The 12,448-nt window shown below is 38.6% G+C and overlaps 1 protein-coding gene across 4 annotated transcripts in view; it reads left to right on the forward strand.

The window, feature by feature from the left end:
- The window catches only part of R3HCC1L (R3H domain and coiled-coil containing 1 like), an 80,039-nt gene that overhangs the window by 21,538 nt on the left and 46,053 nt on the right, over positions 1–12,448 (forward strand). Inside the window, exon 3 of one of the 4 annotated variants that reach the window (XM_010974403.3) lies at positions 10,334–10,455. The exons of the other annotated variants lie outside the window; for them this stretch is intronic. The gene's annotated coding sequence lies outside the window, so the exon portion shown is untranslated. The remainder of the gene's footprint in view (positions 1–10,333; positions 10,456–12,448) is intronic. 4 annotated transcript variants of the gene reach the window in all.

The raw sequence follows: 12,448 nt of genomic DNA on the forward strand, positions 1-12,448 counted from the left end.
ATCCACATTGCGCAGCACCCTGCAGTCCCCCGGGCAGCCGTCTCCATCTTCCGCCCTGCTCGGGCAGCCTGTCGCGGCCCCCAGCTCCCGGCTCTGGTCTCGGGCTGGGTGACGCAGGGACCCTCTGTGCCCATTTAACTTAGTTCTGTTGGTCAAGGGCTGCTCCGTACAGATCTGAGCCTCAGAGGCTCCCCCTCCGTCCAGCTGGCCTCTCCGTTGGAGGTGGGAGACCCAGCGAAGAGCGCCAGTCCTCCTTTGCCACTCTCTCCCTGTGGGACCCATCCCGCACTGTTTTGCCTTTTTGTCTTTCTTTTTTTCCTTTCTCCTACCAGATTTTTGGCGTCTTTTGTCTTTTGTAGAGGACAGTGTTCTGCTGGAGTTCCGCAGGTGCTCTGCTTGGCTGAGTGGGTCGTGGATGTGGGTCTTGGTGTATCTGTGGGAGAGGGTGAGCCATGAGCGTCCTACTACTCCGCCATCTTGACCTGTTCCTCTGTAGGTGATTATTTTTAATTAGTTTTTTTTCCTAAGAAGTCTTAGAAAGTTGATATGACCTGTTATGTTGTGAGAGGTTTTCTTTCCCACATCCTGTGATGACATTTTCAGTCTGTTCCAGCTTCTGACACTCATGTGTAGCCAGTGGCAACTGGGAAGCTGATATTTAGGGTGAAGCCTTTAGTGGTAACAAGAGGGTCAGGTCACAGCAGCTGTCAGAAGGTAATTGTACTTGTGTGCTGCTGAAGCACATGGCAAAAAATTGGATGGAAACTATAATGAAATGATACTGGTGATTTTCAGAATTTTCTTTTAAATGGTTTTGCACAGAAAGACATAGTGAGAAGTAAATGTTGATGTTAAGAGCTGAACTTAAAGTACTATCAAATAGAATTTAAGGATGAGGAGCCATAGGCACAGAAAAAAGTAGAAGGAAGATTCTCTTTTGATATGTATTTATTTTTTGGTAGTCTCTTTGCTTTTGTTAGCATCAGAAAGCTGACTTCAGACGTTCCTAGATGATGTGCATGGCTTGTGTGAGTCAAGGCATGGGATTTCATTGTGCATGACTCTGAAACGACCCAGATCTCAGAGCACACCAAAGTGAGTTTTAATCTTGGTTATTTAAAATCTCCTTGTACCTGTCTTATTAGGAGTATTTTTTTTTTTTTAAGAAGAAACTAATTTGCAACTGGCTATAAAGAGTGACATTGTGTCCGGGAAAATGCTGTAATAACACACTGTGCTGTCCCACAGGGGTACTTCTCAAGTCCCCAAACACAATGCTGACAATCTGTGACAGCCTGTGAATTGTTGGGCAGCAGTTGGGGAAGATGGACAACAGAGTGAGGTGGTTGTGTGTAAGTTACAGAGGAGTTGGGGAGGGGAAGAAATGAGAGAAGAGCAGAGTAACTCAGGTTCTGTGGGCAGTTTGAATGGAAACTATTCTTGTTAGCTCTGCTGATATGGCTGTGAAATAAACAGCTGGAGTTGGTTTTGGTGGGGTGGAAATAGTGGGTCTCATTTTTCCTTTCGAGTGTTATTGTTTCATTCTGTCATCAGAACTGTAAGGTTAGATGTTCTATTGATGAAAGAGTAGGGATTGACCGATTTAAAATTTTTGGAAAGAGTAGAAATACCACTTTGTGCTAGGAAATGAAACTACAGAAGTCAAGGTAGTGGGGATGGGTCTTATGTTTTGCAGGAACTATTATAATGGTAGTAAGGCCAGTTACCATATCTAGATCCAAAATGACAGGGCCTTTACCTCAGACAAATGTATATCCTGTTATTTATTTATTCTATTTTATGCACATATACATAGAGTACCAGCTGTTTGTTTCAAAAAAAGCCAGCTGTAGCAGTCTTCATCAGGTATGAAGGCATGACTTTCTGGATAATATTTGGATTGTGGAGAATTTAATGTGGGGCAAGCTTTGGTTTAGTTCTTTCTCTGATTATGAGAATGGTTATACAAAGTAAGTGTATTTGATTGCCCCCCTAGCTGTAATGTTTTTTTCTAAATAAGGGATTAGACTTGGGCCACATTGTTTTGGAGTCCATCCCTCCTGTTGATCTTGTTTCTGATTTTTAAAGTAAACAGTAAATATTACTGCTTGCTCATTGATACCATTTGGTTAAGCAAACATAAGACAGGTGCCAGTGTTAAGATTGCATGCTGTCTTGTCACCTCTGCGCTGATGATACATATTAAAAAAATGCCAAGGTAAATGAAAGGGCAAATGGTGTGAGGGAAGGTATGGAGACTTAGAGACACAGTAGAAGTGCCATTTCTCAGGAATTGTGTGTAGGATCTAGACTTGACTCTCCTTTGTCTGGGGTAATGAGTGTCTAAACCTAGTGTTGAAGGCCCTCCAGGCTGAAAATACTCTTTCTGGTAGAATATTCTACACTTTCCTATATTGAACTTTTGGCTCTAGTAGTTTCTATATCTGTGTCCAAATTAATGCTTTTTGATTTATTGCCTCTTCGTATTTATTATTCAGGCTATTCCTTCTACTTGAAATATCTCCCTTCAGTTCTGAGTCTACATACCGGCTTCTAAAGGCCTAGTTCCAGTTCCCCCTGCTTTATGATATCTTCTTCAATGATTCCAGGCCCTCAGTAATAGCTTTCTCCTCTGAGTTTTTAATCATTTACAGCTTTTCTCTTTATTTGGCAATTATGTATTACCTTAAAACAACTATAAAAAAATTTCTTGTCTTCCTAGTTAGTTAGAGACAACTTAAATGGGAGGCTACATTATTCATGTGGTTTAGACCATGTTCTTACCTGTGGTCCTAGTTTATAACCTCCACTGCCCCAGCATAGATTTTGGTACAGTATGTGCACTTAAATATTTGTTTGGCTGCAAGAAAAAGCCAATACCTGTTGTTAGCTTTGTACCAATCTTTAACATTTATCTTGCTTTTTGTATCATAAGAATAATAGATTAGAATACAGTTTGGTACCTGAGTCATGTTTGTTCAGTAGATTGTTCTACTTTGAAAGTGTCTTGTTGCATTCAGTACAGGCTTTCTGGTCCTTAAAGGAGCAGTTCTCTGAAGATATTATTGTATTCCAATGTAATTATTTGTTATTCTTGAAACTCTAATCAGTAGAATTTTAATCTGCATATAAGAAAAGCTCTTATTTATTAATAATCTATTTTCTTTGCCTGCTTTAAAGTGTAACTTTGCTTCTTTTGGTGTCTTGGTTTCTTATCAGCCACATTTGGCCTTCACACTTGCTAGCATAGCTACAAAGAGGGAGGAGATAGTTACAGAGTTGTAACTATATCTGTAACATGTGGACTCCACCTCCTTTATAATTATTCTCTTTAGTTACTATTGTACTTTAGTGTTTTTTTTTTTTTTCAAGAAGGCATGTATTCTAGTCTACTGTAGTAGTTAAGTGCAGGGACTTTGAAATCCTAACCAACGCTTAGAAGCTGTGTAATCTTAAATAACTTAAGCTTCAGATTTCTCATCTGTAAAATTGAGATAACAGCTACCTCTTAGTGTGTAGTTGGGAGCAAATGAGATAATATATATAAGACACTTAGATTAAGATTAGTGGCCTCTATTTTGAAAATTTACTCAGTGGTTTATTAGCTTTAGTTTGTGAATCCTAAAGGGGAAAAAAGATCAAGTTTAATGCATGCCAGGTTTGAGGCATAGCCCTGAAAAATCTTATTTGTTTCAATTCTTTTATTATCAAACTATAGGATATCAGTGCAACCCAAGATAGACTCAGGAGAGGAACTAATTTCAAATAAGTCTAGAAACACAGGCCAACCTCCAGATGTGTGGTGAGGGAAAGAAATTTTAGGAGGGAGTTCTTCTCTTTCCTCCCTACCACCAGGTATATACAGAGTAGAAAGCCGACTTTTCTCTTTGCCTTCCTATTATATATTATACTGCTATTGTTCAGTTATATTAAAGCTTTGATCTGAGTACCTTTTGAGGTGGTCAATAATAGATGCTAACATTAAACTTGGAACAGTTAAGTTGGTGAACCATGGGGTTACCACATCAGTGGAGTGTGAAAGAGACTAAGCTGTGGACTGTTTCCCAGCCTATAAAGCGTGAAATCAGTTGGTGCCGATGCATGGCGACTATAGCCAGTGGAGTGTAAAGTAAGTTGGGAGTATGAATTGTGTTATCTTGTGAGAAAAACCTTCTCATGCCATGGTTTGTTTACGTATTTTGGGGCCCTCAAGATCCTACTGGAATCATCTACCCTGTATCTTTCATTGTCTTAATGCTCAGATTTTTCATGAAATGTTTCTTCCAGTTATGCAAGCTATATTCTTTGTTCAGTTACATGCACGGAGGCAAAGGCTATAAATGTCTGAAGCAAACTAATATTAAAATACTATAATTATTATATTGTCTTTAAGGTTACATCTGAAAATACCATCTGCAGTAGGTATTTGATGTACAAGTGTCTTTTTAGATTCAGATTTGAAAGTGCACTCTACATTCTGCTTTGAAGCTTCCTCCAGTCTTGGAACCGTGTTATCAGTTTTACTGGTCATTGTTCCCATGTTCACATGTGCCTCTAGAGACAGGGGAGTATGTAGAGAAGGATAATGTTTTTAAATGGTTGGGGGAGTTGGTAGGAAGAAGTATAGAGATTATTCTTAAGGGGAATAGAAGAAAGGGAGTTCCTCTCCTGACACCTGGTGAGGTTCTTCACCATATGGCTTTGAGGGTGACGCAAGGTGAATGAGGAAGTTTCAAAGACAATAGTGAATTATTATTGTCAGCACTTTTAAGTCTGGAAGGTTATTGGAAATAGTCATACTATGAAAGCATTAAAGTTCTTTCATTCTTATCCTAGTTGGTTTTCTTGTTTTACTGCAGCAGTTTTTGAACTCTCTTTGATTGCTTTGCATTTATACCAATTCTAAACAAATTGTGAATATTTATGACATGAATAGGTGATTGTTGGAGATCATCCTACGGAGTATCAGGCAGTCTAGTGTAGTGGTTAAATGCAGGGGCTTTCACATCCTAACCAACACTTGAAAGCTGTGTGATCTTAAGTTATGCAAGCTTCAGATTTCTCATCTGTAAAATTGAGACAATAATGGCTACCTCGTAGTATTATAGTTGGAATCAAGTGAGAAAATATACATAAAGTATTTAGCACAGTCCCTGTCATAGTGTAAGCACTCATTGAATGGTTGCTGGTTATTTTTTTCTTTCTTCTTCTCTGCTACTGCTATTGGTATTACTCTACCACTGCTTCCACTTTTGCTTGTAGTGCCTAAACCTTAATGGAACAGAAAACATAATTAGACATGGTTCATAGCAGCAGATTTTGAAAAATATGTCCTTGTTCTCTTGCTTAATCTGTTGTTTAATAGAGCTTTCTTAATCACACAGAGACTCTATAAAAAGACTTTTTTAGTGAAAGGAAGGGATCTTTGTGTTGATTTGAGATATCCTTGCAAAAAAATTGATTATTCTAAAATGTAGTTGGTTAATGCAAATAAAACAGCTTTTTAAAATGAACTTAGGGAGTATATAGAAATAAAATAAGGGTTTAAAGAATTGTCGTTCCTTATTCACCTAGCACCAGTTATTTTTTCTGAGGAGGTGCCTTTTTTGGAATTCCTAGGAGAAATGTTTTATCTAGTGCTAAGAATAGTTGTAGCAGAGTTCTTGTCTGGTGTATGAGGACATTTTTGTGGGAATGGGATGGAAAATCATAGTGATCATTTATACCAATGGAGATGCGCATTAGTATGGATGATCTATTTGGTTTTGGTATGTATTATGTGATTATTTTTGTGGCACAATTAACTTTCTGATGAAACTTTACTCAGCTAGTAAGTATATCCTGAGTATATATACTTGCTGGAAAACTGGTTAAGGCAGCTATGATGGCAATAAAACTAGTAGGTTAGTTGATGGGAGATCTGGGTTCTGGTTTGTTCCCACTCAAATAGCTGTTAAGTCTTAAATTCCTCAACCATCTTCCTCACTTTTAAAACGAGGAGGTTATACGACATGTTTTTCTAAGGTCTTTTCCAGCTAGCTGTAAGGTTATAGAGGTGTGTATGGGGGTAGTTTGGCAGTCCGGAAGTGTAGCAGTGACACATTTTGGCCACCAGAGGGTGAAGTCCAGTCAGTCAACTTGTACTCTGTATTTGACCGGAGTGTGGTGTCCTTGGAAATGAAGAGGACACATTGCTTCTCTATCCATTTAATTTAACTTATGGAGCCTCTTGCTTTCTGATTCTACTTGCATTAGATATCTTTCTGCTTTTTTCTTTTCAACCTTCTAGATAGGACTGGGACAAGTACATAGAGAAGGGTGAAGAGAGGAGTTGAGATTTCTCGCTGTCAGGGATTCACTGAATTTTGTTCTCTAGGATAGTGAGCAACTCTCAGATGACGCATTGGCAACTTTGATGAGAAGTACAATAGTCAGAGTGGTCAAACTTAAATTATTTGTGGCCACCATCCATCCCCAAAACACACAGGCACACACACACAAATGACATTCAACCTTTATTACTCTTACTCCCTCTGAAATCCTAAGGATGAAAAAGGAGTGTCTGAAAAATATAATAAAATGAGCCCAACGCTTATAATTGAAAGCTAGGTTCCAGTCTTGCTTTGCTACTTAGTATCTATCTAACTATGCACATTACAACTTCAGATCCTGTTTCCTTATTTGAAAAATTAGGATGTTAAATTCTGACCTATACAGTCTCTTTCAATAATGTAACTCTAAGATTCTATAAAAATTCTTTAATGTTTATGTGAAAGGCTGTGTTATTCTTCATAAGACATTATAATTAAGTAATATCTTGTTAAAATAATGCATGATTCCTTTTGCTTGCTTGCTTGCTTTCCTCTTTCTTTCTTTCTTTCTTTCTTTCTTTCTTTCTTTCTTTCTTTCTTTCTTTCTTTCTTTCTTTCTTTCTTTCTTTCTCTCTTCTCTTCTCTTCTCTTCTCTTCCCTTCCCTTCTCTTCTCTTCTCTTCTCTTCTCTTCTCTTTTCCTAGGAACAGAGATATAGGTATTGTTAAGACATAAATATTAAAGTATAAAGGTAAACTGCCATTACGGCAAGAACGATAGTTGCTACTCCACTGAGACATTTTTCTAACCCCACAAACAAATACAAACATCTGAACAATGGCTGAGAGTGGCAACAAGTCAGTCAAGCCAGGCCAACCTGATTTAGGGTACAGTTGATAGTGAAGCATTTAGAGGAGATGTCGTTTGGGGGTGTGTGGACTTAGAAAAAAAGGGCATGTGGGTTCTAGGAATATATCACAGAGCTGGAGTCAGAGTCCATTTTCTTCAACCACATGAGTGGAAAAAGCTTTGATACAGAGTCCAGTTGTATGTGTCTGAGAAGATAACATGGAAGGAACAAAGAGGGCATGTAGTCCGAATAAACAAGCTGAGATGAGTGTCTAGACAGATGGATGCAGAAGAGTGCTTGTAAACACAGGCAAGGATTAGTACTTACGAATGCATATGTACACAGGAGAGTAGAAGCCAGCCAGGCAAACTAGATAGAAACAGTATTTTAGGATTATGTGCAAAAGACAAAATTTTAATCTGTCTGGTTTTAATCACCCTCCCTGGTGTTGATAGGCATGTCTACTTGGTATATCCAATGCTCCACGCATTTGAGGTTAGTGATTATATCATTGACAAACTCTACGTGGTTTGTATGCTTCTAATAGCATCACACTCCACTGCATGCACATATTCACAGACCTGCTCACTACTATGGCAGAGTTCATTTCACAGAACTGGCTAGTAAAAAATTTGGCAGGCAACTAGCTTTTCAAGTGCTCCTAGGAATGGAACCCAGCTGTTCCCTTTGGGCTTTGAGCTGTTGGAATTCATTGAATTAGCAGCTAGAAAGAATGGACTGTAACATTTCCAGTCTAGTTCATGACAGCAAAGCAGAGGTGTTAGAATTTCTGTTCTAGAGGTTTACACTGCAAGTAACTTAACCTGATTGTGTGTCTTAATATTACTGGGCTTCTGACCGCTGAAATATGGCTTGGATCGATGGTGGTTTGGAGAAAGTAGAAAGAGGGCTATCCATCATTCAGAGGCTCCATAGAAGCTCCTGATAATGCTGCTTTCACCAAGCAGCCATCTGTCCATCCATCCATCAGTAGGATGAAATGAGATTTAGCGGAACAGGCAGCCGTAACTCTGAGACACTTTCTAACCAACGATTGCAGCCCTGGCCTTAGTCTGACCACAAAGCACAGCACTGGGGTTTGGCGGGATGTGGCAGCAAGTGCAGTCTCATTCCCGTCACTGCCAGCCTAGAGTGTGTTCAATACGAGGCTGAAGCACAGCTGAATCTCCAGTACAAAATTTGACTAAACTTGGGGTGATGACCAAACAGTAGTTCTCTTTCAGTTCTCTATACTGTTTTACAAGTTGAGCAGACTCTTTTGATGGAGAATTTTTTATTTGACTTGGAGAAGAAATAGAATTAAGAGTTGATTTAATTTATGAAATCCTGTCATGCAGTTTAGCCTTTAACTTTATCTTATATTGGCAAAATGCTTTATAAATGCTAATAACTCTGGAAGACCACCTTTTTCTCAATTGTAAACACTGTGGTACTGCTGGCAATTCCCAGTTTGTCATGATTGTGAAGGATGAGGCTAAATTAAATTTAAAGGTAATTCAATGATTTTATTTTATACAAATTCTTTTTTCCTTTTAAATAGAAATTTTTACCTAGGTTGTTAGGTAGCAGAAATTGCTTATTTCTCTCTACTCTATATTAATGGTGCCAATATGAAAGGAAAGAAAGTGTGGACAGGAAAATGGGTGAAAGATTAGAAGCAAGAAGCTAGATTACCCCTAAAAAAGATAATCAGACTCTGAGTGTTGAATGTTAACAGTTATCTTCCTGGTTCCCTTGCTTTTCCAGAGCATTGAACCATCTAAGAGCCTCTCGGTCAGTATAACTCTGTGCTTATGTTGCCATCCTGGTACCTTTCCTCGCCATGGCGGGGTTCCTTGACTGTTTTCTTGCAGTGGTCACTTTAGACCTCAGCTCCTGTTCTTTGTTCTGCAGCCTTGCTTTTCATTTTAGATTGGGGGAGGGGTCGAGGGAGCCTAATGTACCGGAGATGTCTCGGAAATGAGAGCCTTGGATGAATTCCTGGGCCTATTGATCCACTGGCAGTTTATGCATCCTGACGTTCATAATCTCAGTAGACTGCTGATGTTCCTGATTAATGGGCCCAGGGGCTGTCCATCCGTCACTTCACATTAATTACTGAAGAGGTGTTTTTCCAGTGATTTACCTGACAGCGGGCTGTGATAAATACCCCTAAGCAGAGTGGGCAGTGATTTATCACAGCCCTACCCCCACCCCCACTTACCCTTCCCCTTAACCACAGGCCAGCACTGGGACTTGACCAAAGAGTGCCCCCTCCCCATAAGCTATCTATCTCTATAATTGCTTGTGGATGCATATTTATTGGGGCATGGGACCTGGCAGATAGCATTCTAGAATTTGTGCCAAAGATGATGAAAAATAAATCTTCCCAGTAGGAAGAGTAAAAAAGTATTATGTTTTTACATGGGGCAGAGAAGTATATATAAGCTGCCTTTCTGTTACGTTAAAAAAATCTGATAGAAATATTGCCTATCTATTGTGCGTGTACTGAACACTGTGATAATTGCTCTGTGAGCTTTAAAGAGAGTAGAAAGCACAGTTTTGTCTTTTTGGTATTTGTAGTCTTTTCAGGGAGAATCTGAAGAAATATGAGAAAGAGAAATTAGAGAACATTTCAAGGCACTAATATAATCTTGGGAGGATTGGGATAGAACTCCAGGGTTCCGTTTCTGTGAAGATGAATGTGATATAGCAGTGGATCTCAGGGAGGAAAGTCTAGTGCCCTTAGCTTTAGTTTCTCAAGCTATAAAATAAGCTTTTCCAGAAAGTTCTGTATGTATTTTAATTGACTTAAAATTAATTTGAAATTTAAAGTGATTTTAAATTAATTTAAAATTAACTTCCACATAAATTTTTTTTCTCTAAGTATTTATTGAGTATCTTTTGTATTCCTGAGGATGCAAGAAGTGTTTGAGAAACATCTGCCCTCGAGAAACTATACTATAAAGTATGAGATGACATTCATAAGTAAAACATTTAAACAGGAGTGCAAGGTTTATAATGACAAATGAATACCATAGGTAATGAGTGTACATGAATTCACAGAAGGGTGAAATCAGCGTGTCTTCAAATAGTTAAAGATATGATAAGCCTTTTGAATGAATAGCAACTAGGAGTGTTTAAACTGAGGTAATTCAAGGATGTCATTTCAGAATTTGGAATGAACAGACCATGAGGCCATATGGTACAGAATGGAGGATTTGTGTCTATGAGTGATAGAAATATGACTGGAACAGTAGATAGACACCAAATCATGGAGAACCTTGAATGCCAGGTAAGTTTAGTGACTCTCATGAGTCACTTAAGTTTTTGAGCAAGGAATTATGATAAAACAAGTGTCTCAGAAAAAATTATTTTTTAATGAATATTACCTTTATTATTTATAGACTTGGGTGGGAGAGGTAGTTAGGCTTATTTATTTATTTTAATGGCGGTACTGGGGATTAAACCCAGGACCTTGTGCATGCTAGGCATGTACTCTACCACTGAGCCATACCCTCCCCACTTAGAAAAAATTATTATATATTTATGTGCCCAATTGGAATTGCCAGGGTATCATAGAATACTTTCAGTGGCTTTTCTAAGGTTTTCCAGAATCAGACTATCCAGATTTATATATCTCCTTAATACAATACAAAAAAGTGTGTGGTTTGGTTATATTGGAGTAAATTGTAGAGCTGACAGTCAAAGGAGATTCAAGTTTTATAATCTTTACTCATGCAAAGGTGAGTAAGACAGTAGAGATTTTAAGTAATAACTGCAGAATTAAATTAAGAAAGACTATAGCCTCAAGTTTTAAGAGAGAAATTGATCTTTAGTCATGCTAATATAACTTCATTGAGACTGCTCTAATTACTCACTATAAAAAATGGGTGTATTTTAAAGCCAGGAATCAGAAATTTAAGAGTTGGTGTGGTCAGCTATATTTTGGTAGGAATTTCTAGGGAATATGATATTTTTGTTTGAAAAATTAAGGCATTTACATAAAGTAAAATTCACCTTTCTTAGAGGACATTCTGTGAATTTTGACAAAAGCATACAGTCATCTAAGTCCCATACAGTTAAGATACAAAACAGTTCCATCAATCCAAAAAATTCCTCTGTGTCCTTTTTGTAGTCAACCCCTTATCTGAACCTGTGCTACTGATATATTTTCTGTCCTTAAAATGTTGTGTTTTCTAGAATATCATATACATGGAATTGTATTTCCCTACTGATGAATGATGTTGAGCAGTTTTTGGTCTTTGTATCTTCTTTGGTGAAGTATTGTTCGAATTGTTGTTTGTTTTCAGATACTGGGTTTTGAGAGTTCAGTATGTATTCTGGGTAAAAGTTCTTTATCATATACACAGTTTGCAAATATTTTCTCCCGGTCTATGGTTTGCCTTTTCATTCACTTTTAACAGTGTCTTTGAAGAGCAGAAGGTCTTACTTTTCCTGAAGTCCAGTTTATTGATTAATTTTTTAATGTTTTGAATCATGCATACTGATTAATTTTTTTGATGTTAATGGATCATGCTTATCCTATTGTATTTAAGAAATCTTTACCCAACCCAAAGTCACAAAGATTTTCTCCTGTGTTTTCTTCTAATAGTGTTATAGTTTTAGGTTTTATATTTAGGTCTTTGATTCATTTTGAGCTAGTTACTGTATATGGCATGAGGTATGGATATAAATTATCTTTTTGATGTTGACACATATAAATTTGTAATTATCTCCATCATTTATTATGAGCCCCATGGCAGGCTCACCAGCCCAGAGTTCTGGCATTGGGAAGAGGAGGAGGCCTCAGAACATCTGATTTTGAAGGACAGTGGGGCTTAACTCAGGAGCCCCATGGGACTAGGGTAAACAGAGACCTCATTCTCTTAGGAAGCATAAGAGTGTGCCAGGTCCAGAGGCAGAGGCAGTGATTTCATAGGAACCTGGGCCAGACCTGCCTGCTGGTTTTGGAGGGTCTCCTGGGGAGGTAGGGCATGGCTTGGCTCATTCAGGGGACAGAAAAGCTGGTGGCAGACACTCTTGGAGTGTTCATCTACATAAGCTTTCCTGGAGGCTGACATCTTGATTGGATCATTAGTGCTAAGACCTAGCCCCACCCAACAGCCTATAGGCTTAAGGGCTGGGAAGCCTCAGACCAAACAGCATACTGATTGGGAACACAGCCCCACCCATCAGCAGACTTCCTGAGCCACACAGCCCTACCCACCAGAAGTCCAGGACCAAGCTTCATCCAGCAGTGGGCAGGCACTGACTCCTTCTACCAG

This window comes from Camelus dromedarius, chromosome 8, assembly GCF_036321535.1.
Source record: "Camelus dromedarius isolate mCamDro1 chromosome 8, mCamDro1.pat, whole genome shotgun sequence".
NCBI classification, from domain to species: Eukaryota; Metazoa; Chordata; class Mammalia; order Artiodactyla; family Camelidae; genus Camelus; species Camelus dromedarius.